Here is a 25,325-nt window from a genome sequence, read left to right as displayed (position 1 = left end):
TGTAGGACACCAGGATGACTGTCAAGGATACAGACACATTAAAGCTACTACAGGCAAAGAGGATATTTTGGACGATCTGTGTATCAGAGCAAGAGAGTTTAAAAAGGGGAAGGATATCACAGAAGTAGTGGGTGATGAGATGCGAGTTACAGAAGATCAGATGAAAAACTGTGCTTGTGACAAACACCATCTCAATCAGGCCCACTGCATAGCTGGCAAGTACTAGCTGTAGGCAGAGTCGGGGGGACATGGTACTATGGTAGAGCAGAGGACTGCAGACAGCCACATAGCGGTCATAGGCCATGGATGCCAGGATGAAGAACTCAGTGACAGCAAAGACCACAAAGAGAGCATTCTGTATCACACAACCAGAGAAGGAGATGCTTTGGCACTCAGAGAAGAACCCCATCAACATTTTGGGGACTGTGACTGAAGAATAACAGAAGTCAAGAAAGGACAGGTTTCTGAGGAAGTAGTACATGGGAGTTTGCAGTTGGGGCTGATCATTATGAGGACAATGAGGCCCAGGTTTCACCACCGTGAAGGCGTAGATGAAGAAGAAGAGGACAAAGAGCGGGGGCTGGAGCTGAGGGTCATCCGTGAGGCCCATAAGGAAGAAGTCACTCCACGTGCTGCTGTTGCTCGCTCCCGTTGAGCCACTGCAAGTCTGCAAGAAGGACACGCATGAGCACAGTGAGACAGGGAGGTCGGAAGTTCTAAAGTTCCATGACAATTGTTAACTTGATGCCCTGGAGCCCCCTCCTCTCTGAGTGCAGCCCTGGCACCTGCCAGCCCACCTTGTCTTTCACAACACTGGTCTCCATCTTCTTGTGGGTTCTGAGACAGACCCTGGAAGAGAAAACTAGATTAGCATGAGGCAAACTGCAGTTAATGCCCGGTGCCCTTCTGTTACTCTGAGGATGTGGTTGTCTGCTTTTGGTTGGAATTTTATTATAGTCACCTTGCTGACCATCTTTGGGGAACTGAAATTTTCACAGCATACAGTACTGTCTGTTAAAACTTTTAGCTAATATCCTTAATATATTAATAGCTACCTGTAATATTGTACCTAACAAATGCTTCACATTTTGTTGGGTGATTGATATAAAGCATTTCAGTTCATTTCCCCTGAGAAGTATGTTCTATTTTCATGAAAAATGAATATTATCATTATCAGTTATTTGGACATCAGTAGCAACTACATTTATTATTGCCTTGCCAAAAGTACTCTAAGCTTACAACATTCCTATACCTTGCTCAGGGTCTCATAGTCCAGGGCAGAATCTACATTCATATGGAGGTTTGCAATATTGTAACACTACTGTTTTATCCATGCTGTCATTTTGATATATAGTCATATAATTTGTGGTTATTATTAAAGTTTATTTAGGGCATTTGCAAATCTATCCTTTCCTTGTTATTTCACTAATATTAGAAATTATCGGGACTGTTTCTCTCAATTTTACACATGATGAATAGAAAGCTATGGAAGAGGTAAGTGTCTTGTTTTGGGTCATGCAAGCCTTCATTCATTCAGCTAATACTCAATGGGTATTTGGGGTGTTTCAGGCAATGTGCTAGCTAGGCACTAGGAGCACTTTCGTAAACTTAACAATAGAAAGGAAGAGATGGACAGAAGCAAACAAGAAAAAATTTAAGAATTAAAATAAAGTAATTAAAAAGAAAATAAAATAAACTAATAGAATAGAGGGAGCTGAGTGTTTGGAATGGAAACATTAGGCAGCATGGAAGGGAAATCCTTTCTGAAGACCTGACATTAGATTACACATTAAGGGCTGGAATCCACTTGGAGAGGAGCTAGTCATACAAAGATCCAGATACACAAATATGCTCAGCAATACTGTTGGACTAGAATCCAGGTCTCCTAATTCTACACAGCATTGGCGTCTCCAGTTGGAAGTCTAGCCCAAGTAGAGGCTAACTAGAGATGGCTGGTAATGTGGAACATTATAACCTCCATCTATACACACCCCTGTCCGTGATCACCCACCTTTCTTCTCTGAATATCTCTAGATGTCACGAGTATTCAGCAGTCACTTTCTTTTTTCTGAACTCATCCAAAATGCTTCAGACCAGCATTGGTGGTTGGGCTTCTTCGGATGTTCCTTTGGTGGAAGGAAAAGTTCATGTGCCCGTAACACTAAAGACTCTGGAACTAAGCTTCTGGTTATACAACCCCCTCACTACTCTGGGCTTGGCCATGTCTTTGTAATTGGCAGAATCATTAATTTATCCAAGTTTCTGCCTTCTTGACTGGTCTCCTGAGATGCTGAGAACAGTAAGCCCAGGGGTAAGCAGCTGTGACGTCCAAGATGGCTGGAGCAGCGAGCAGAGCCAGTTCCAATGGGATGTTTTCACTGACTCATGCTGAGAGTTTGGGGACCTGTAGTCAGTACTGAGATGTTTGGCAAACCGTTGGGAGAAACGAATGTCTATGAGATATATTGTATTATTAGTTATAATAAAAAGTTGTATTAGTTATTTTAAATATCCTCAGCCACAATTAAAATACAATTGTTTTCTCAAATTTAGGGTGTCTAGCAGTTACGGGCAAAATGGCAAATACATAAGATGGTGTATATTTCTCAGTTTGTGATCTCTCATACCACTTTATTTACTCAACTCTTTACTCTGAGGGTAAACTGTAAATTACTTTTAAACAGAAAAGAATTATCTCATTAGTTTTTTTTGGGGGGTCAATAATGTCTCTGAGTGCCACTCAGTGTCATAATGATATATTCTTGTACATGAAATGTGTGTGGTGACCAGTTGCCTTCTGCCATACTCATTCCATTTTTTCCAAACCAGATTTGAGTTGTGGAGTCTTGCTTTTATGCATGTTTTATTTTTCCATTCAATGAATGTGGACCTCCCACTACATACACAATTTGGTGTGTTACTTATTTTCACTGAATTAAAAATTTTTCTGCTTTGAATGGGGGTTAATAACCACTGCTTTGTGGACCTCAAGTTTGTTGTTGGACTCAAAGGAGATCATGTGTGTGAAATTCTCTCGAAATTACATGCTTCATGCTAATCTCATATTCAAGGAGTGTGCTGATATTGCTGATCACAGAAGTGGAGACAGATTTTTTTTTTTTTGGATAAATACTTTTTTAAAAAATTTATTTATTCATACAAGCACTGGGTACAGTCAGAAGCAAGGGAGGGTGAGAGAATTCGCCAGAGCCAGAGCGGGGAGCAGAGCAGGCCGAAGGACCGAAGTACACTGCTGAGGGGAGCAGCGGGAGGCAGGAGAGGTCTGCGCGCCATGTGGGACCCTCCTCCGGTGGCCGGGTAGCAGCCGGGGATTGAACTGGCGCTGCAGAGGCCACAGGTAGCTTCGCAACCCAGCGCTCAACCGCTGCGCCACCGGGAGGCCCGTGGAGATAGATTTTTGTATAAATTCAAAGATGTCTCGATTACTACACAGGGGACTCTGGTGATGGTGCATGTGTGCACTGGTGAAGGAAACTCTATGGGGACTACACCTGGCAGGGGAGGGGGAAATGCAACCAATGTTTATGAATGAAAATGATGTAAAATACTTATAAATAAAAAATAAAATATAATAAAAGGACAATCAACCCTGCCGAATCATGTCCCCATTTTCTTAATATATTTTTTCTGATCTGCCATCTCTCCATTTTACCAATAACATTTGCTTCTAAACTTGCCTTCCACCCTGCTGCAGCCAAACAAGAGCCTTGTATGTCTAGATTATTCTATCTCGGACTTTGAGCTTCAGTTCCCCTCATTGGTTCCACTATTCACTCATTGTTCCTACTTCTCATCCTTAACAGGCTTTATTCCTCTCACTCATCTCTTCCTAGAGGTTCTCTGATGAACCCACTCTATCCGGTTTGCCGTGCTCTGAAATCCAGTCTCACTGTTTAAATTCTTTGGTGTTCACTGATGAGCTTTTCAGTAGGAAATTGAGAGATGATATATCAGAGTGGAAATAACTAAAGTTCTTTAAAAAAAAAAAATGAGGAATCAAATCCTGCATTCACTTTTTATTAGTTGTTTTTCCTGGAATGACTCACTTAACTCTTTATAGATCTATTGTTGTCATCTGTAAGATGGGAGAAATAGTACCGACCTCATAGAGTTTGGGGGAGGATTAGGAGACAACTGATTTAGAATTTTACAAACAGAAAGCACTCAACAAAAAAAACGTCAATTTAAAGAAGAAGTCAGTTTGTTTGTTTTGGGTAGAATCTTCTCTCTTCCGATTGAGATTGAAGCTGGCAAAAGGAAGTGGGCATAGTTTTGTCCTGGGAGTCCTTTGCCACCACTTTCTGCAGTAAAGAACTGTATACAATAAGTATTCAATAAATTTACTGACCTGATTATGCATGGACAAAGTCACAGGTAGGGAATAATTTGTGCATCGTCAGAGGCTGAATCTATTGCAAATTTGAGAGACAGTATTCTCGAAGCATGAAAATAACCAGATCACCTAGATTTGGGGAGTACAGAGCGAAGGTGGCATCTTCCCTTGTGCTAAAACAGTGGAATGTAATAGGAACAGGGTTTCAGTATCAGACAGTCCCGAACTGCTATCAAAATTCCAATGTTTGCAATCTATGTGAACTTCCCAAAGCAGCAAGCCTCTGAGACTCTCAGCTTTCCCACCTATTAAGTGTAAATATAATACTTAACTTCCAGAACTGTGAAGAAGATTCAAGACATATTACCTTGAGAATTTCTAGACAAATATCTGAGAAATGGTCAATGGTCAACAATATGTCCCCTCCCTCTCCTTCACTTTCTAAGGACATCATGAAAATCTGGGTAAGGGGAGAGAGAATTGAGGGGTCCTCTTGAAGATGTTCTCAAATGTGTCCTTTACATCTTTGTTCCTGAGACTGTAGATAATTGGGTTGAGCATGGGGATGACCACCGTGTAGAAGACAGAAACCAGACTGCCCTTACTTCCTGAGTACTCAGTGGATGGACGCAAGTAGACGAACACGGTGGTTCCATAGTATAGACTGACAGCAGTCAGGTGAGAAACACACGTGGAGAATGTTTTGTGTTTGCCTGTGGCAGAGGGGATTCTGAAAATAGCCAGGAAGACATATGTGTAGGACACCAGGATGACTGTCAAGGATACAGACACATTAAAGCCAGCACCGGCAAAGAGGATATTTTGGGCAATCTGTGTATCAGAGCAAGAGAGTTTTAAAAGGGGAAGGATATCACAGAAGTAGTGGGTGATGACATGGGACTTACAGAAGATCAGATGAAAAACTGTGCTTGTGCTTAACACCATCTCAATCAGGCCCACTGCATAGCTGGCAAGTACTAGCTGTAGGCAGAGTTGGGGGGACATGGTACTATGGTAGAGCAGAGGACTGCAGACAGCCACATAGCGGTCATAGGCCATGGACGCCAGGAGGAAGAACTCAGTGACAATAAAAACCACAAAGAAAGCATTCTGTATCACACAACCAGAGAAGGAGATGCTTTGGCACTCAGAGAAGAACCCCATCAACATTTTGGGGACTGTGACCGAAGAATAACAGAAGTCAAGAAAGGACAGGTTTCTGAGGAAGTAGTACATGGGAGTCTGCAGTTGGGGGCTGATCATTATGAGGACAATGAGGCCCAGGTTTCCCACCACCGTGAAGGCGTAGATGAAGAAGAAGAGGACAAAGAGCGGGGGCTGGAGCTGAGGGTCATCCGTGAGGCCCATAAGGAAGAAGTCACTCCACGTGCTGCTGTTGCTCGCTCCTGTTGAGCCACTGCAAGTCTGCAAGAAGGACACGCATGAGCACAGTGAGACAGGGAGGGCGGAAGTCCTTAAACAGAGGTGCAGGGGCTGCCCTGGCTACCCGGGCTGTGACACGATGTGTGTGCCCAGGTTTCGCCAAAATTTCATCCTGTCTCATTCATCTCTGGTCACCATCCAGGCTATTGGATGTACTTCAAGATTTAATGGTCTCTGAAGTCAAAAGAAAGGGTAGGAAAGTGCTATTTATGATCTTTGTGACCTTGGGCTATAGTATTTTCTCTTGTCTCTCTGTAAACAGGGATAATGCAAAAAAATCCCAAATCATTATATTGAAATTTAACAATTATTTGTCAACTAAACCTCAAATAAAAAATAACAGGGTTAAAACTCCAGTCTGGTAACACTAGTTATGAGAACTGGAAAGGAAGGGAAGGAAATTGTCCATACCTGCACTAGCTTTTGGTGTAAGTGTCAGACCTAGAACTCAGGGTCCCGTCTACAGTATTTGACACATGGGGGAGTTAAGAGCCTCCAGAAATATGGAATCTTTGTTCTCATCTGGACAGAGGGGACAGCTTCACCCAAAGTTCCTTCAAAAATCACAACATTCATTCTGCTTAGGGTCACGTCTATACTTTCTGTTAACCAGGGAGATTTTCATTGTCTGAATATAGTTTATTTTAATACTGTTTTTCTGCTTGGGAGCTGAGATACTGAAGGACAAAGTACAAAGTCAAATAGAGGATTTGTGTCATTGGATTTAGAGTCATCCACCAAGGTATGAGATCTGAGTCCATATGCTTTTCAGCTCTATACCTTTTGAAAGTCCTTTCTGAGTCACAAGTTCTTCATCAGTGAAATGGGAATAAATCACACTTGTTCTTCTAATCTCACAGGATTGATGCAAAGATCTAGTATGTGCCTCTAGGAAATGATTTCTGAAGTGTAAATATATTCAGTACGGTTACTCAGGAAGCATGCACAGGGCTACCCAGTAAATTGTTCTAAAGCTCCATGACAATTGTTAACTGGATGCCGTGGAGCACCCTCCCCCCTGAGTGCAGCCCTGGCACCTGCCAGCCCACCTTGTCTTTCACAACACTGGTCTCCATCTTCTTGTGGGTTCTGAGACAGACCCTGGAATAGAAAACTAGATTAGCATGAGGCAAACAGCAGTTAATGCCCAGTGCCCTTCTGTTACTCTGAGGATGTGGCTTTCTGCTTTTAGTTGGCAATTTATTATAGTCACCTTACTGACCATCTTTGGGGAACTGAAATTTTCACAGCATACAGTACTGTCTGTTAAAACTTTTATCTAATATCCTTAATATATTAATAGCTACCAATAATATTGTACCTAACAAATGCTATACATTTTGTTGGGTGATTGATATAAAGCATTTCAGTTCATTTCCCCTGAAAAGTATTGTCTATTTTCATGAAAAGTGAATATTATCATTATCAGATATTGGGACATCAGTATCAAGTACAATTATTACTGCCTTGCCACAGGTAGTCTAAGTTTGGAGCATTCCAATACCTTGTTCAGGGTCTCATAGTCCAGGGCAGAATCTACATTCATATGGAGGTTTGCAATATTGTAACGCTAATGTTTTATCCATGCTGTCATTTTGAAATATAGTCATATAATTTGTGATTATTATTAAAGTTTATTTAGGGCATTTGCAAATCTATCCTTTCTTTGTTATTGCACTAATATTAGAAATAATCGGGACTGTTTCTCTCAATTTTACACATGATGAATAGAATGCTATGGACGACGTAAATGCCTTGTTTTGGGTCATGCAGACCTTCATTCATTCAGCTAATACTCATTGGGTAATGGGGTGTTTCAGGAAATGTGCTAGCTAGGCACTAGGAGCACTTTCGTAAACTTTGCAATAGAAGGAAGAGATGGACAGCAAACAAACAAAAAAAAATAAGAACTAAAAGAGTGTAATTAAAAAGAAAATAAAATAAACTAATAGAATAGAGGGAGCTGAGTGTTTGGAATGGAAACATTAGGCAGCATGGAAGGGAAATCCTTTCTGAAGACCTGACATTAGATTACACATTAAGGGCTGGAATCCACTTGGAGAGGAGCTAGTCATACAAAGATCCAGATACACAAAGATGCTCAGCAATACTGTTGAACTAGAATCCAGGTCTCCTTATTCTATACAGCACTGGCGTCTCCAGTTGGAAGTCTAGCCCAAGTACAGGCTAACTAGAGATGGCTGGTAATGTGGAACATTATAACCTCCATCTATACACACCCCTGTCCGTGATCACCCACCTTTATTCTCTGAATATCTCTAGATGTCACGAGTATTAGCAGCCACTTTCTTTCTTCTGCACTCATCCAAAATGCTTCAGACCAGCATTGGTGGTTGGGCTCCTTCTGATGTTCCTTTGGTGGAAGGAAAAGTCCATGTGCCCTTAACACTAAAGACTCTGGAACTAAGCTTCTGGTTATACAACCCCCTCACTACTCTGGGCTTGGCCATGTCTGTGTAATTGGCAGAATCATTAATTTTTCCAAGATTCTGCCTTCTTGACTGGTCTCCTGAGATGCTGAACAGTAAGCCCAGGGGTAAGCAGCTGTGACATCCAAGATGGCTGGTGCAGCAAGTAGAGCCAGTTCCAATGGGATGTTTTCAGTGACTCATGCTGAGAGTTGGGGGACCTGTAGTCAGTACTGAGATGTTTTGCAAACCGTTGGGAGAAACGAATGTCTATGAGATATATTGTATTATTAGTTATAATAAAAAGTTGTATTAGTTATTTTAAATATCCTCAGCCACAATTAAAATACAATTGTTTTCTCAAATTTAGGGTGTCTAGCAGTTACGGGCAAAATGGCAAATACATAAGATGGTGTATATTTCTCAGTTTGTGATCTCTCATACCACTTTATTTACTCAACTCTTTACTCTGAGGGTAAACTGTAAATTACTTTTAAACAGAAAAGAATTATCTCATTAGTTTCTTTTGGGGGGTCAATAATGTCTCTGAGTGCCACTCAGTGTCATAATGATATATTCTTGTACCTGAAATGTGTGTGGTGACCAGTTGCCTTCTGCCATACTCATTCCATTTTTTCCAAACCAGATTTGAGTTGTGGAGGTCTTGTTTTTATGCATGTTTTATTTTTCCATTCAATGAATGTGGACCTCCCACTACATACACAATTTGGTGTGTTACTTATTTTCACTGATTTCCAGTTTTTCTGCTTTGAATGGGGGTTAATAACCACTGCTTTGTGGACCTCAAGGTTGTTGTTGGACTCAAAGAAGATCATGTGTGGGAAAGTCTCTCGAAATTACATGCTTCGTGCTAATCTCATATTCAAGGAGTGTGCTGATTTGGCTGATCACAGAAGTGGAGATAGATTTTTGTATAAATTCAAAGATGTCTCGATTTCTACACCTGGACGTAAATTTTCACTTTTTTTACATTAACTATAATCTGAAAACATCCAGAACTTTTTCCCTGAATGCCTTCAGTCAATTTTAAGTGAATACTACGTCCTAATTAAAAGCACAACTGTTACACTTTGGTTTAGATAATCAATTAAAAATCTTTTACAGAAGTCGTCTGTGGTAGTGTTTTCAGTCAGTCACTTTTATATTTTCCCATCCTTGGTTGACAGTTTGCATCTGTCCTCTGAGTACATTTCTTCAGTGTTGGTTTTATAGGATTTTTCTGAATTCCAGGTTGTACATAAAAAGCTGGTTGCCGATGATGGAACTTCTCTGTAGCACCTGTTGAGTCCTCTCATGTGGTTCTTTGATAGCTGTATAAACATCTCTAATGCTGTGTAAGCATTATACAAAAAAGATGCTCTTGTAAAAATATGAGAACAGCCCAGTATTCCAGACCATCATCATCGTCACCCTTTGGTTATGAAGTCAAAAGTAGTGTCAGACTCTGCCTCTGAGTGAGACTGTACTCTAAATGTTGAGGATATGGAGCTGAAGAAAGGATGGAAAGCCAAATATATGAGGTAGGAGCTCCATGACTAGTGGAAATGACAGACATAAAAATAAAGCAAAGGAATTGCAAGAAGATAAACACAACACAGGACTCTGGAACAAGTCGATAGAGCACAGAAATGGAGTGTTGGAATCAGTTTGGAGGGGAAGTAGTAAGAGTGAAGGTCTACTGGGGGACCTGTTATCTGTGATGGGATTTTTTTATTTTTTCCAAAGCTCTTTTCATGGATTATTTCATTAATCTTAATAATATGTTAGGTTTTGAAGGATGAATAGAAGCCTTTCAAATCAATAAGGGGAGGAGGAGTTTCAGGCAGAGGGAATATTCACTAAGGAGTGACAGGAGAGGGGGGCCAGAGAAATGACAGACACAAAAGATGGAGTGCCCAGATTTCCATCCTGAGGTGTTTGGGCCTTATCTCTGTGTCAAGGAGAAGCCACTAAAGGAATTTTAAATGGGGATTGGCATAGTTATTTTTGTGTTTTTGAAAGTTACACACCTTGGTTAGCCATGCAAATGCTTAGAGGTGGGGAAAAAGACTGAAGTAGGAAGTCCAGTGAGGAGGCTGTTGCTTCCATTCAGGAGAGAATGGTGGTCATTGAAAAAGGAGGAGGCAATGGCTTCAGGCAATAGTGAGTTCATTGTCATTGTCATTAAGAACAATCCCCCTTATCATCATGCAACTTTATCATCTGTAATTTTTGGAAGAAAATAATTATTCAAAATATTCACAAGCATATTAATTAGGTCAGAACCTGGATGTTCACATGGAAATTGGTCCTTTGACGTTGGCCTCATGTCCCATAGTAACAACAGCCGCCCCAGATCTCTGGGCATCCCAGAGCAGTCTATTTAAAGTACAAGTACTTGACATGGCCAACCTGGTGGCCTCAGAGTTAAGTTTCAACCTTACCACTGCTATGGCCTGAGTTCAATTCCCAGCCAGGGAGCTAACCCAAATGGCAGCGATAGTGAAGGCAAAGATAAACAGCTGGGACTACAACAAATTAAAGAGCATCTGCAGAGAAAAGAGACAATAACAAAAACAAAGAGAAACCCCACCAACTGGGAGAATATTTTTGCACACAACACTAATGATAAAGGACTGATCACAAAAATCTGCAAAGAGCTGATGAGACTCAACAACAACATAGAAAATAATCCAGTCAAAAAATGGGCAGAAGAGCTAAAAAAATAAACTTCTCTGAAGAGGAAATGCAAATGGCCAACAGGCATATGAAAAAATGTTCAACATCACTTGTAATCAGGGAAATGCAAATCAAAACTACCATGAGATAGAATCTTACACCAGTGAGATGGCACATATTAAAAAAACTAGCAACAACAAATGTTGGCGAGGGTGTGGAGAAAAAGGAACTCTCCTGCACTGTTGGTGGGAGTGCAAACTGGTCCAACCACTATGGAGAGCTGAGTGGAGATTTCTGGACCTACTAAACATAGAGATTCCATATGATCCAGCAATTCCACTCCTAGGTATTTACCCAAAGGACACAGAAACATCCATTCCAAAGAGCACCTGCACCCCTATGTTTATAGCAGCACTGTTTACAATAGCTAAGCTTTGGAAACAACCCAAATGCCCAAAAATAGATGACTGGATCAAGAAGATGTGGTACATATACACCATGGAATATTACTCAGCATTCAAAAAAGATAAACACATGCAATTTGCAGCAACATGGATGGTGCTGGAGGGATCATGCTCAGCGTAATAAGCCAGAAAGAAAAAGAAAAATACCGGATGGTCTCACTCATAGCAGGAATCTAGAAAACTTAAATAAGGGACCAGGAAAATGAATAACTATAAGAAAGTGAAAATCAAATCAACAAAAATCTATGAACCAGAGACACTCTATAGGGGGTAGGGGGCGGGGGGAGGGATTGGGGACAAAATAAGGGGGTTGCAATTGTATGGGGAATATAAAAATAAAATTTATTATTAAAAAAAAGTAGTAAGACAGAAGTTGATTTTAAAAAAAAGACCTCCATATATTTGGATTAAAAAAATATACACCTATGAAAAATTAAAGAAGAAAATAAAAGAAAGAAATCTCAAAGCAGAAATTAAGAAATCAGGATACAAAACTCAAAATGCCTTAATAAGTCAAGCTGACAATTTACAACTTTAAGCTAGGCAATACTCAGATAAGATTGGATCAGAAGACTAAATCAAGACCTGAATGATATTATTAGCAATTACTATAGAAACAAAAAATGAATATTAAAGATACTGAAAATAAGAGTATGCCATGAAATATAAAAACTTTAATGAGATGGACTATTCTATAGAAAACAGAGTCAAAATTTTATTTTTATGTGGGAAACATGGATAAGCTATTAAATGCTGAGGAAAGTCAATCAGTAACTGACCCCTGTGCCACCAATGCCATGTGTAAGTTATGATGTCATTAAACTTAGTTTTTGAAAAATTCATGAATTGAAATTGAAGACCTGACACCTCATGTGATCTTTAGGGTGGTATTCTTTGTGTATTGAAGATTATGTAACATTTATTGGATTTTCTTTTAGAAAGTCTTCAGGCTTAGCCTTAGGGAGGAGCAAGCTGGCCATTAGGGAGGATTGCCACTTTGGTGAGCTGTCCAGTTGAGTTTTACTATTTCCCTACTACCAAGAGCTCTCTCCCAGACGTCTTTGCCTCTCCCTGATACCTAACACAGTCCTTTGCATGTGTTTGTAAGTCACACTCATAGGTTTGTTGTTACTTCATTTATTCATGCAATTCATTTTCTTCAAAAATAACCACATTTCACTGCAAATATACAGTGTTTCAGGTTGTTCTACCTTATTTCATAAAGTTTTAAATATCTTTTTAAAATTCTGTCCTTACTTTTTTTTAGAAGAACTGGGGTATAGGCCAGAGGAGTGAGGGGTGAGAGGATTCACCAGAGACAGAGTGGGGAACTGAAAAGGTGGATTGACTGAAATACACTGCTGAGGGAAGCAGCGGGTGAGACAGAGGTCTGCTGTGCCATTTGGGTTAACTCCCTGGCTGGGTGATGTGTCTGTAAAGAAGTCTTTGATGTGAATATCACGTAGTGTTTCGCCTATATTTCCTTCTATGTATTTTATGGTTTCAGGTCTTATGTCTAGTTCTTTAATCCATTTTGAGTTGATTTTTGTGTATGGTGTGAGGTAGTGGTCAAGCTTCATTCTTTGTCTTACTACTTTTTGTCTGAGAAGAATATTAAAGCAATACTGCTCACCTGAAATTTATGGAGATTCGCTTTGAAATTTGACTTGTTTTATAATTTTGTAAATGTTTCAAATATGATGGAAAAGAATGTCTATCCTATATTTGCAGGGCCAGGATTCAATTATATGTGTGTATTAGCTCAAATTTCATAATTTTGTTATTTAATATTACATGTTCTTAAGTAACTGCTTCATTCTTCCTGAGAGTGTTGTGTTCTTAATTTCAGAACAAAAACAACGTTTTTCCTGGTTCTCCTGTCAAATTGCTGCATCTTTCAGAACCTCCATCTCTTGTCTATAAATGAGATGGACATTGGGTTCAAAACAACAGGTACTGGGCCTCCGCCGTGGCGCAGCTGTTGAGCGCTGGGTTGCAAAGCTGCCAGCAGCCTCTGCAGTGCCTGTTAGATCCCAAGCTGCTCCCCGCCTGCTCCCCGGCTGCTCCCCGGCTACTCCCCGGCTGCTCCATGGCCACCTGAGGAGGGTCCCACAAGACTCTCAGACCTCTCCTGGCACCCGCTGCTCCCCTCAGCAGTGTACTTTGGTCCATCTGCCTGCTCTGCTCCCCGCTCTGGCTCTGGTGACTTCTCTCACCCTCCCACGCTTCAACTGTACCCAGTGCTTGTATAAATAAATAAAATAAAATCTTCAAATCCTTTAAAAAAAAAAAACAGGTACTGGGGAAGTAGGTACTCACTAACCCAGAGGTGCTGGTCATTACCTCTTGTACACAACCAAGCCCTGGTGGGGGAGGTGGATTAGTCACAAGCCTGTGGACGTTTCAGTGGGTCCAGAAGTGACAAAATGCCCATGACACAAACCAGGGACACAGGACATGTGGTTTATTATTCGCCCATGGACATTAATAGAATGAATGTTTCCTGCCAGCAAAGTGGTTACATAGCTCTGAGACACCTTTGTCCTTCCCTCCATGGCATACAGTCTAGTAGAGAAGCAATAAATGGGCATAGGAAATGTGAAATGGAATAAGACAGTCCAGGAGTATAAGATGAGCATATTCTTCAATCTCTGGCCCTAAACTTCCAAGAAAGCAGAGAACACTTCCTGTTATCCCAGGAGCAGGTCATGACTAGAAAGATGAGTGAGAAATCGTCACTGATGAACAGTGAAGGCATGTGGATGAGGACATGAGTGCAAAGGGAGGATATGAGGTGGGTAAAGGTACAGAAGTTCTGACAGATAAGGCTTGAAAGGTGGGATTCTGATTGTGGAGACTTTGTAAATTAAGGGACTTGGTATTTATTCCAGGGACAATGAGAAGCAGTGAAGAGTGTAAAGTAGACCAGGGATGGGGTCAAGCTTCTGTTTAGAATAATCACAAAGCAGCAGAATGGGGGCGAGGGAATTGGTCAGGGGCAAGCCTGCAGGCAGTAAGACTGGTTAGGAGTCTACAACAATTGTCCAAAGGATGGACTAGAGGAAACCTGCTGTAGGACAAAGGAATTCCCAACAGGAAGGTGCTAGGAATGAAGCACATCCTTTAGATTTGGTGCCTATAGACCAAAATGAGTTCACTGTACTACACTTGCCTAAACTTCCGAATCTAACTTTGGTGTCAGTTATGAGTTAAGAATTATTCCTGGTGATCCCTTGCAGAAAAGAACTCAAATTCCTCCATCATCTGGTCAATACGAAGATACAGACTATAGACAGAGAACAGGGTAAAGCCTTATGGAAGTCTTGGCCTCCAAAAACTTGGCAATTTACCACAAGTCTAAGTAGCCATGTATAAAAAAAAGCCATTTCGGTCAAATTAGGTAAATCAGGCTTGTAGATTGTTTCCCACATACGGTAGTAGGGGATTGCTTAGATATAAGTAAGAGATCTACAACGAAGATAACAAATAAGACATCAAGGGAAAAATAATAACAATACAAAACACAACAAAACAATAACAAGCAGACATTATAAACAAGAAACATCCTGCAGGGGAGGAGGTGGTAGGGATCAAAGGGAGGGAGGGAGGAGCACAGGGGACTGGGGTGATGGTGCACGGGTGCACTGGTGAAAGAAACTCTATGGGGACTATAACTGGCAGGGGAGGGGGGAATGCAACCAATGTTTATGAATGAAAATAATGTAAAATAATTATAAATAAGAAATAAAATAAAATAAAAGGACAATCAACCCTGCCCAATCATGTCCCCATTTTCTTAATATATTTTTTCTGATCTGCCATCTCCCCATTTTATCAATAACATTTGCTTCTAAATTTGCCTTCCACCCTGCTGCAGCCAAACAAGAGCCTTGTGCGTCTAGATTATTCTATCTCAGACTTTGAGCTTCAGTTCCCCTCATTGGTTCCACTATCACTCATTGCTCCTACTTCTCATCCCTAACAGGCTTTATTCCTCTCACTCATCTCTTCCTAGAGGTTCTCTGATGAACCCACTCTATCCGGCTTGCCGTGCACTGAAATCCAGTCTCACTGTCTAAATTCTTTGGTGTTCACTGATGAGCTTTTCAGTAGGAAATTGAGTAGATGATATATCAGAGTGGAAATAAGTAAAGATCTTTTAAAAAAACATGAGGAATCAAATCCTGCATTCACTTTTTATTAGTTGTCTTTCCTGGAATGACTCACTTAACTCTTTATAGCTCTATTGTTGTCATCTGTAAGATGGGAGAAATAGTACCGACCTCATAAAGTTTGGGGGAGGATTAGGAGACAACTGATTTAGAATTTTACAAACAGAAAGCACTCAATAAATAAACGTCAATTTAAAGAAAAAGTCAGTTTGTTTGTTTTGGGTAGAATCTTCTCTCTTCCAATTGAGTTTGAAGCTGGCAAAAGGCAGTGGGCATAGTTTTGTCCTTGGAATCCTTTGCCACCACTTTCTGCAGTAAAGAACTGTATACAACTGTATACAAGAACTGTGTACTGACCTGATTATGCAAGGACAAAGTCACAGGTAGAGAATACATTGTGCATCTTCAGAGGCTGAATCTAATGTAAATTTGAGAGACAGGATGTTCTAAGCATGGAAATCACCAGACAACCTAGATTTGCGGAGTACAGAGAGATGGCGGCATCTTCCCTTGTGCTAAAACAGTGGAAAGTAATAGGAACAGAGTTTCAGTATGAGACAGTCCTGAACTGATATCAAAATTCCAATGTTTGCAATCTATGTGAACTTCTCAAAGCAACAAAACTCTGTGAATCTCAGCTTTCCAACCTATTAAGTACAAATATAATACTAACTTCCAGAATTGTGAAGAAGATCTAAAACATATTACATTGAGAATTTCTAGACAAATATCTGAGAAATGGTCAATGGTCAACAATATGTCCCCTCCCTCTCCTTCCCTTTCTAAGGACATCATGAAAATCTGGGTAAGGGGAGAGAGAATTGAGGTGCCCTCTTGAAGATGTTCCCAAATGTTTCCTTTACATCTTTGTTCCTCAGACTGTAGATAATTGGGTTGAGCATGGGGATGACCACTGTGTAGAAGACAGAAACCAGACTGCCCTTACTTCCTGAGTACTCAGTGGATGGACGCAAGTAGACGAAAACTGTGGTTCCATAGTACACACTGACAGCAGTCAGGTGAGAAACACACGTGGAGAATGTTTTGTGTTTGCCTGTGGCAGAGGGGATTCTGAAAATAGCCAGGAAGACATATGTGTAGGACACCAGGATGACTGTCAAGGATGCAGACACATTAAAGCCAGCACAGGCAAAGAGGATATTTTGGGCAATCTGTGTATCAGAGCAAGAGAGTTTTAAAAGGGGAAGGATATCACAGAAGTAGTGGGTGATGACATGGGACTTACAGAAGATCAGATGAAAAACTGTGCTTGTGCTTAACACCATCTCAATCAGGCCCACTGCATAGCTGGCAAGTACTAGCTGTAGGCAGAGTCGTGGGGACATGGTACTATGGTAGAGCAGAGGACTGCAGACAGCCACATAGCGGTCATAGGCCATGGACGCCAGGATGAAGAACTCAGTGATAGCAAAGACCAAAAAGAGAGCATTCTGTATCACACAACCAGAGAACGAGATGCTTTGGCACTCAGAGAAGAACCCCATCAACATTTTGGGGACCGTGACCGAAGAATAACAGAAGTCAAGGAAGGACAGGTTTCTGAGGAAGTAGTACATGGGAGTGTGCAGTTGGGGGCTGACCATTATGAGGGCAATGAGGCCCAGGTTTCCCACCACCGTGAAGGCGTAGATGAAGAAGAAGAGGACAAAGAGGGGGGGCTGGAGCTGAGGGTCATCCGTGAGGCCCATAAGGAAGAAGTCACTCCACGTGCTGCTGTTGCTCGCTCCCGTTGAGCCACTGCAAGTCTGCAAGAAGGACACGCATGAGCACAGTGAGACAGGGAGGGCAGAAGTCCTTAAACAGAGGTGCAGGGGCTGCAGGTGGCCAGGCTGTGACACGATGTGTGTGCCCAGGTTTCGCAAAATTTCATCCTGTCTCATTCATCTCTGGTCACCATCCAGGCTATTGGATGTACTTCAAGATTTAATGGTCTCTGAAGTCAAAAGAAAGGGTAGGAAAGTGCTATTTATGATCTTTGTGACCTTGGGCTATAGTATTTTCTCTTGTCTCTCTGTAAACAGGGATAATGCAAAAGAATATCAAATCATTATGTTGAAATTTAACAATTTTTTGGCAATTAAACCTCAAATAAAAAATAACAGGGTTAAAACTCCAGTCTGGTAACACTAGTTATGAGGACTGGAAAGGAAGGGAAGGAAATTGTCCATACCCTCTCTAGCTTTTGTTGTAAGTGCCAGACCTGGAACTCAGGGTCCCGTCTACAGTATTCGTCACTTGGGGGAGGTTTGAGCCTCCAGAAATATGGAATCTTTGTCCTCATCAGGACACAGGGGACAGCTTCACCCAAAGTTCCTTCAAATATCACAACATTTATTCTGCTTAGGGTCACGTCTACACTTTCTATTAACTAGGAAGATTTTCAATGTCTGACTATAGTTTATTTTAATACTGTTTTTCTGCTTGGGAGCTGAGATACTGAAGGACAAACTACAACGTCACATAGAGGATTTGTATCATTGGATTTAGAGTCATCCACAAGGCTATGAGATCTGAGTCCATATGCTTTTTAGCTCTATAGCCTTTTGAAAGTCCTTTCTGAAGAGTCACAAGATCTTCTTCAGTGAAATGGGAATAAATCACACTATTTCTTATGATCTCACAGGATTGCTGCAAAGATCTAATATGCACCTCTAGGAAATGGTTTCTGAAGTGTAAATATAGTCAGGACGGATACTCAGGAAGCATGCACAGGGCTAGCCCAGTAAATTGTTCTAAAGCTCCATGACAATTGTTAACTTGATGCCCTGGAGCCCCTCTCCCTGAGTGCAGCCCTGGCACCTGCCAGCCCACCTTGTCTTTCACAACACTGGTCTCCATCTTCCTGTGGGTTCTGAGACAGACCCTGGAAGAGAAAACTAGATTAGCATGAGGCAAACTGCAGTTAATGCCCAGTGCCCTTCGTTACTCTGAGGATGTGGCTGTCTGCTTTTTTTGGAATTTTATTATAGTCACCTTACTGGCCATCTTTGGGGAATGGAAATTTTCACAGCACACAGTATTGTCTGTTAAAACGTTTAGCTAATATCCTGAATATATTAATACCTACCAATAATATTGTACGTAACAAATGCTTCACATTTTGTTGGGTAATTGATATAAAGCATATCAGTTCATTTCCCCTGAGAATTATTGTCTATTTTCATGAAAAATGAATGTTATCATGATCAGATATTGGGACATCAGCATCAAGTACAATTATTATTGCCTTGCTACAGGTAGTCTAAGCTTGGAGCATTCCAATACTTTTCTCAGGGTCTCATAGCTAGTCCAGGGCAGAATCTACATTCATATGGAGGTTTGCAATATTGTAACACTACTGTTTTATCCATGCTGTCATTTTGAAATATAGTCATATAATTTGTGGTTATTATTAAAGTTTATTTAGGGCATTTGCAAATCTATCCTTTCTTTGTTATTGCACTAATATTAGAAATAATCGGGACTGTTTCTCTCAATTTTACACATGATGAATAGAAAGCTATGGAAGAGGTAAGTGCATTGTTTTGGGTCATGCAAGCCTTCATTCATTCAGCTAATACTCATTGGGTATTTGGGGTGTTTCAGGCAATGTGCCAGCTAGGCACTAGGAGCACTTTCGTAAACTTTGCAATTGAAAGGAAGAGATGGACAGCAAACAAACAAAAAAAAAATTAAGAACTAAAATAGTGTAATTAAAAATAAAATAAAATAAACTAATAGAATAGAGGGAGCTGAGTGTTTGGAATGGAAACATTAGGCAGCATGGAAAAGAAATCCTTTCTGAAGACCTGACATTAGATTAGACATTAACGGCTGGAATCCACTTGGAGAGGAGCTAGTCATACAAAGATCCAGGATACACAAAGATGCTCAGCAATACTGTTGAACTAGAATCCAGGTCTCCTAATTCTACACAGCACTGGCGTCTCCAGTTGGAAGTCTAGCCCAAGTACAGGCTAACTAGAGATGGCTGGTAATGTGGAACATTATAACCTCCATCTATACACACCCTGTCCGTGATCACCCACCTTTATTCTCTGAATATCTCTAGATGTCACGAGTATTCAGCAGCCACTTTCTTTCCTCTGAACTCATCCAAAATGCTTCAGACCAGCATTGGTGGTTGGGCTCCTTCGGATGTTCTTTTGGTGGAAGAAAAATGTGCATACTCTGGGCTTCTGCTCACTACTCTGGGCTTTGCCATGTCTCTGTAATTGGCAGAATCATTAATTTATCCACGTTTCTGCCTTCTTGACTGGTCTCCTGAGATGCTGAACAGTAAGCCCAGGGGTAAGCAGCTGTGACGTCCAAGATGGCTGGAGCAGGGAGCAGAGCCAGTCCCAATAGGATGTTTTCACTGACTCATGCTGAGAGTTTGGGGACCTGTAGTCAGTACTGAGATGTTTTGCAAACAGTTGGGAGAAATGAATGTCTATGAGATATATTGAATTATTAGTTATAATAAAAAATTTTATTAGTTATATTAAATATCCTCAGCCACAATTAAAATGCAATTGTTTTCTCAAATTTAAGGTATCTAGCAATTATGGGCAAAACGGCAAATACATAAGATGGTATATATGTCTTAGTTTGTGATCTCTCATACCACCTTATTTACTCAACTCTTTACTCTGAGGGTAAACTGTAAATTACTTTTAAACAGAAAAGAATTATCTCATTAGTTTCTTTTGGGGGGTCAATAATGTCCTGAGTGCCACTCAGTGTCGTAATGACATATTCTTGTAACTGAAATGTGTGCGGTGACCAGTTGCCTTCTGCCATACTCATTCCATTTTTTCCAAACCAGATTTGAGTTGTGGAGTTCTTGTTTTTATGCATGTTTTATTTTTCCATTCAATGAATGTGGACCTCCCACTGTATACACAATTTGGTGTGTTACTTATTTTCACTGATTTCCAGTTTTTCTGCTTTGAATGGGGGTTAATAACCACTGCTTTGTGGACCTCAAGGTTGTTGTTGGACTCAAAGGAGATCATGTGTGGGAAAGTCTCTCGAAATTACATGCTTCATGCTATCTCATATTCAAGGAGTGTGCTGATATTGCTGATCATAGAAGTGGAGTTAAATTTTTGCATAAATTCAAAGATGTCTCTATTTCTACACCTGGACGTAAACTTTCACTTTTTTTACATTAACTATAATCTGAAAACATCCAGAACTTTTTCCCTGAATGCCTTCAGTCAATTTTAAGTGAATACTACGTCCTAATTAAAAGCACAACTGTTACACTTTGGTTTAGATAATCAAATTAAAAATCTTTTACAGAAGTTCTGTGGTAATTTTTTCAGTCAGTCACCTTTATATTTACCCATCCTTGGTTGACAGTTTGCATCTGTCCTCTGAGTACATTTCTTCAGTGTTGGTGTTATATGATATTTCTGAATTCCAGGTTGTATATAAAAAGCTGGTTGCGGATAATGGAACTTCTCTGTAGCACCTGTTGAGTCCCCTCCTGTGGTTCTTTGAAAGCTGTGTAAACATCTCTAATGCTGTGTAAGCATTATATAAAAAAGATGCTCTTGTAAAAATATGAGAATAGCCCAGTATTCCAGTCCATCATTATCGTCACTCTTTGGTTATGAAGTTCAAAAGTAGTATCAGGCCCTGCCTCTCAGTGAGACTGTACTCTAAATGCTGGGGATATGGAGCTGAAGAAAGGATGGAAAGCCGAATATATGAGGTAGGAGCTCATGACTAGTGGAAATGACAGACATAAAAATAAAGCAAAGGAATTGCAAGAAGATAAACACAACACAGGACTCTGGAACAAGTCGATCGAGCACAGACATGGAGTGCGGAATCAGTTTGGAGGGGAAGTAGTAAGAGTGAAGGTCTACTGGGGGACCTGTCATCTGTGATGGGATTTTTTTATTTTTTCCCAAGCTCTTTTCATGGATTATTTCATTAATATTAATAATATGTTAGGTTTTGAAGGATGAATAGAAGCCTTTCAAATCAATAAGGGGAGGAAGGAGTTTCAGGCAGAGGGAATATTCACTAAGGAGTGACAGGAGAGGGGGGCCAATAAATGGCAGACACAGAAGATGGAGTGCCCAGATTTCCATCCTGAGGAGTGTGGGCTTTAACTCTGTGTCAAGGAGAAGCCACTACAGGAATTTTAAATGGGGATTGGCATAGTTATGTTTGTGTTTTTGAAAGTTACACACTTTGGTTAGCCATGCACATGCTAAGTTAGATGGTGGGAAAAAGACGGAAGTAGGAAGTCCAGTGAGGAGGCTGTTGCTTCAATACAGGAGAGAATGGTGGTCATTGAAAAAGGAGGAGGCTATAGCTTCAGGCTATAGTGATTTTGTTGTCATTGTCATTAAACAATCCCCCTCATCATCATGCAACTTTATCAAAAGTAATTTGTGGAAGAAAATAATTATTCAAAGTATTCACAAGCATATCAATTAGGTCATAACCTGGAAGTTCACATGGAAATTGGTCATTTGACGTTGGCCTCATGTCCCATAGTAACAACAGCCGCCCCAGATCTCTGGGCATCCCAGAGCAGTCTATTTAAAGTACAAGTACTTGACATGGCCAACCTGGTGGCCTAGGAGTTAAGTTTCAACCTTACCACTGCTATGGCCTGAGTTCAATCCCCAGCCAGGGAGCTAACCCAAATGGCACAGCGGACCTCTGTCTTGCCCGCTGCTTCGCTCAGCAGTGTATTTCAGTCGATCCACCTGTTCAGCTCCCCACTCTGTCTCTGGGGAATCCTCTCAACCCTCACTCCTCTGGCCTATACCCCAGTTCTTCTATAAAAAAAAAAGGAAGAACAGAATTTTAAAAAGATATTTAAAAATTTATGAAATAAGGTAGAACAACCTGAAACACTGTATATTTGCAGTGAAATGTGGTTATTTTTGAAGAAAATTAATTGCATGAATAAATGAAGTAACGACAAACCTATGAGTATGACTTACAAACACATGCAAAGGACTGTGTTAGGTATCTGAGAGAGGCAAAGACGTCTGGGAAGGAGCTCTTGGTAGTAGTGAAATAATAAAAGTCTTTCAACTGGACAGCTCACCAAAGTGGCAATCCTCCCTAATGGCCAGCTTGCTCGTCACTAAGGCTAAGCCTGAAGACTTTCTAAAAGAAAATCCAATAAATGTTACATAATCTTCAATACACAAAGAATACCACCCTAAAGATCACATGAGGTGTCAGGTCTTCAATTTCAATTCATGAATTTTTCAAAAACTAAGTTTAATGACATCATAACTTACACATGGCATTGGTGGCACAGGGGTCAGTTACTGATTGACTTTCCTCAGCATTTAATAGCTTATCCATGTTTCCCACATAAAAATAAAATTTTGACTCTGTTTTCTATAGAATAGTCCATCTCATTAAAGTTTTTATATTTCATGGCATACTCTTATTTTCAGTATCTTTAATATTCATTTTTTGTTTCTATAGTAATTGCTAATAATATCATTCAGGTCTTGATTTAGTCTTCTGATCCAATCTTATCTGAGTATTGCCTAGCTTAAAGTTGTAAATTGTCAGCTTGACTTATTAAGGCATTTTGAGTTTTGTGTCCTGATTTCTTAATTTCTGTTTTGAGATTTCTTTCCTTTCTTTTATTTTCTTCTGCATTTCTTCATAGGTCTATATTGTTGAATCCAAATACATGGAGGTCTTTTTTTTTTAATCAACTTCTGTCTTACTGCTTTTTGTCTGGGAAGAATATTAAAGCAATACTGCTCACCCAAAATTTATGGAGACTTACTTTGATATTTGACTTGTTTTATAATTTTGTAAATGTTTCAAATATGATGGAAAATAATGTCTATTCTACATTTGCAGGGCCAGGATTCAATTATATGTGTGTATTAGCTCAAATGTCATAATTTTGCTATTTAATATCACATGTTCTTAAGTAACTGCTTCATTGTTCCTGAGAGTGTTGTGTTCTTAATTTCAGAACAAAAACAGTGTTTTTCCAGGTTCTCCTGTCAAATTCTGCATCTTTCAGAACTTCCGTCTCTTGTCTATAAATGAGATGGACATTGGGTTCAAAATAACAGGTACTGGGCCACCCCCGTTGCGCAGCAGTTGAGCACTGTGTTGCGAAGCTGCCCGCAGCCTCTGCAGCGCCGGTTCTATCGCGGGCTGGTCCCTGGCTACTCCCTGGCTGATCCTGGCTGCACTCCGGATGCTCCACGGCCACCTGAGGAGGGTCCCTCATGGCTCGCAGACCTATCCTGCCGCCCCGCCACTCCCCTCAGCAATGTACTTCAGTCCTTCAGCCTGCTCTGCTCCATGCTCTGCCTCTGGTGAATTCTCTCAACCTCCCGCGCTTTGACTGTACCCAGTGCTTGTATAAATAAATAAAATAAAATCTTCAAATCCTTTAAAAAAAAATAGGTACTGGGGATGTAGGTACTCACTAACCCAGAGGTGCTGGTCATTACTCTCTTGTACATCAGAGTAATTTCAGTAAGCCCAAGCCCTGGTGGGGGAGGAGGATTAGTCACAAGCCTGTGGAAGTTTCAGTGGGTCCAGAAGTGACAAAATGCCCATGATACAAACCAGGGACACAGGACGTGTGGTTGATTATTCGTCCATGGACATTTACTGAATGAATGTTTCCTGCCAGCAAAGTGGTTACATAGCTCTGAGACAACTTTGTCCTGCCCTCCATGGCATACAGTCTAGTAGAGAAGCAATAAATGGGCATAAGAAATATGAAATGGAATAAGGTAGTCCAGGAGTGTAAGGTGAGCGTATGCTTCAATCGCTGACACTCAACTTCCAAGAAAGCAGTGAACACTTCCTGTGAGCTTGGGAGCAGGTCATGACTAGAAAGATGAGTGAGAAATCGTCACTGATGAACAGTGAAGGCATGTGGATGAGGACATGAGTGCAAAGGGGAGGATATGAGGTGGGTAAAGGTACAGAAGTTCTGACAGATAAGGCTTGAAAGGTGAGATTCTGATTGTGGAGACTTTGTAAATTAAGGGACTTGGTATTTATTCCGGGGACAATGAGAAGCAGTGAAGAGTGTAAAGTAGACCAGGGATGGGGTCAAGCTTCTGTTTAGAATAATCTTAAAGCAGCAGAATGGGGGCGAGGGAATTGGTGAGGGGCAAGCCTGCAGGCAGTGAGACTGGTTAGGAGTCTACAACAATGGTCCAAAGGTTGGACTAGAGGAAACCTGTTGTGGGACAAAGGAATTTCCAACAGGAAGGTGCTAGGAATGAAGCACATCCTATAGATTTGATGCCTATAGACCAAAATGAGTTCACTACACGACACTTGCCTAAACTTCCAAATCTAACTTTGGCGTCAGTTGTGAGTTAAGAATTATTCCTGGTGATCCCTTGCAGAAAAGAACTCAAATTCCTCCATCATCTGGTCAATACGAAGATACAGAGTATAGACAGAGAACAGGGTAAAGCCTTTTGGAAGTCTTGGCCTCCATGAAACTTGGCAATTTACCACAAGTCTAAGCAGCCAGGTATACACAAAGCCATTTTGGGTCAAATTAGGTAAATCACGCTTGTAGATTGTTTCCCACATACGGTAGTAGGGGATTGCTTAGATATAAGTAAGAGATCTACAACGAAAATAACAAATAAGACATCAAGGGAAAAAATAATACCAATACAAAACACAACAAAACAATAACAAGCAGACATTATAAACAAGAAACGTCCTGCAGGGGAGGAAGTGGAGAGGGATGAGAGGGAGGGAGGTGCACAGGGGACTGGGGTGATGGTGCACG

The sequence above is a fragment of the Talpa occidentalis genome, unplaced genomic scaffold (genome assembly GCF_014898055.3).
Source record: "Talpa occidentalis isolate TD23 unplaced genomic scaffold, MPIMG_talOcc4v2.1 talOcc4.15, whole genome shotgun sequence".
Classification (NCBI taxonomy): domain Eukaryota; kingdom Metazoa; phylum Chordata; class Mammalia; order Eulipotyphla; family Talpidae; genus Talpa; species Talpa occidentalis.
The sequence above is the reverse complement of the archived record's forward strand: the minus strand, read 5'-3'. Positions refer to the sequence as shown.